The sequence below is a fragment of the Oryzias melastigma genome, linkage group LG4 (genome assembly GCF_002922805.2).
Source record: "Oryzias melastigma strain HK-1 linkage group LG4, ASM292280v2, whole genome shotgun sequence".
In the NCBI taxonomy this organism is placed as follows: Eukaryota; Metazoa; Chordata; class Actinopteri; order Beloniformes; family Adrianichthyidae; genus Oryzias; species Oryzias melastigma.
In genome coordinates, this window is record NC_050515.1 from 15,802,096 (window position 1) to 15,802,856 (window position 761).

Below are 761 nucleotides of genomic sequence, written 5' to 3' on the forward strand. Positions count from 1 at the left end.
ATGTGAAATGCAAACTTTAGCTCGGATATCAGTTTAGGACTATGAATCCAAACGTATTGACTTGGCAACCAAAGGAGTGGGCATTTAAAAAGCCTTTCATGGTTCTGGAGTGGCATGGCCAGTCTCTGGACCTCAGTCCAATAGAGAATCAGTGTGGAGAGAGTTGGAGAATTGTTGCAACAGCCCCAAAACATCAAAAGTTTTGAGAAGATCTGCATGGAAGAATTTAACAAAATAGCAGCTACAGTGTTTGCAAACGTGAAGACCTACAAGAAACTTTTGGTCTGTGACAATTGTACATGTCACATAACAACAAAAACCACGAGGATGACTGAAGATTTAACACAAGCTGATTTTGTTCTGAGTTGCTCAAAGAGGCTCAGTGTTCTGTGCTGCCAACTAGTGGTCAGGGGTGGAAACAAAAGTAAGACACTCAACGCTCATTAATATTGAATAAATATCCTCATGTGAAGATTTTAAATCGATACAAATATTGCCAAACAAAATATTGCGATATTTCACCAAATGTATTTTTCCCTTCATCCCCATCAACCTGTGTTACAATGCAAATATTGAGGTAAAGTTTTATTGACCAAATATTTTTTTTCTTCCCCATTACACAAAAAAAAAAATTCAAAATGGGATTTTTCTGGAGATTCTTTTTTCACGTCTTTCAAATTTGAAACGCGCCTTTGAACTTTAAACCTCATCTTATTTTTCTTATGTTTTTTTTAAAGTTAATCTACGTTTAAATTCAGAGT